Consider the following 1,168-nt stretch of genomic DNA (forward strand, 5'->3'; position numbering starts at 1 on the left):
CTAAAACCCGGAATCCTAACCGCTAGACCATATGGGACTCACGTGCTGAGCTGAGAACCTCGAAAGAGGTCATACCAAAAAAAGTCCCGGGTACCTGATTTGCCCAACAGAAAACCAGCAAAGGTGAGTCGAGCTGGTACCATCCAGTGGAAAAAGGGGGATTGGATCAGACTGATCTCTCGACAAATCTGGCTAAATGTCTATTTCTTAAATGGGAGTTGAACCGAGGCCGTCTGGGTCAAAACAAGAAATCCTACTGGGACTCGATGTGGAACTGGTCGGCCATGGTTGTTTGAGATGAAGTGGACTCAGACAGAAACATTCAGGTGTCTGTTATTTCAAACACCAACGCTGAGAACGCAGCGCACACACATCTTTTCAGTTAATAATCATTCTTGAGGAGCACAAACATGGTGCACACTGATCTCTCTACTAATCCATGCTGGCTAAATGTCCATTCCCATACCGGGAGTTGAACCCGGGCCACCTGGGTGAAAACCAGGAATCCTAACCGCTAGACCATATGGGACTCACACTACCCCAGTCCAGTCATTTACAGTCTACTAAGTGGAACAGGCCGGGCGTTAAAGATTCTGTCATGCACAACGCCCAAATGGGCCGAATTAAATTAAACTAGTCATAAAGAAATGCTGAGGAAAATTTCAAATCAAGATCTGCTTTTATCAGTGGAGTCGTTTGCGAACTAAAGTAAAAACAAACTGAGCTAACGTTAGCAGCAGCTCAGCTGTGAACACTGCAAGGCTAGCTGCACACCAGCTGCTAGCTAGGTTACTTCCAAACGGATTTGTTGTCGATTCTCTCTGACCAATCTGCAGTGTTTTAATCTCACCTTTTGGTATTACCTCAGCTCGCTGGGAACCTCGACGGGGGTCATACCAAAAAACGTACCAGGCACCAGATTTGCCTACTGGAAAACCAAAAAAGGGGAGTAGAGTGGGTACCATCTAAAACCCGGAATCCTAACCGCTAGACCATATGGGACTCACGTGCTGAGCTGAGAACCTCGAAAGAGGTCATACCAAAAAAAGTCCCGGGTACCTGATTTGCCCAACAGAAAACCAGCAAAGGTGAGTCGAGCTGGTACCATCCAGTGGAAAAAGGGGGATTGGATCAGACTGATCTCTCGACAAATCTGGCTAAATGTCTA

At 46.7% G+C, this 1,168-nt stretch overlaps 1 non-coding gene across 1 annotated transcript; it reads right to left on the reverse strand.

The window, feature by feature from the left end:
• Positions 1–457: 457 nt before the first annotated feature.
• On the reverse strand, positions 458–529 carry trnae-uuc. Its single transcript has one exon. It is a non-coding gene; the product is annotated as a tRNA-Glu (tRNA).
• Between the last annotated feature and the right edge of the window lie 639 nt (positions 530–1,168).

Source organism: Micropterus dolomieu, unplaced genomic scaffold (genome assembly GCF_021292245.1).
Source record: "Micropterus dolomieu isolate WLL.071019.BEF.003 ecotype Adirondacks unplaced genomic scaffold, ASM2129224v1 contig_10789, whole genome shotgun sequence".
NCBI lineage: Eukaryota > Metazoa > Chordata > Actinopteri > Centrarchiformes > Centrarchidae > Micropterus > Micropterus dolomieu.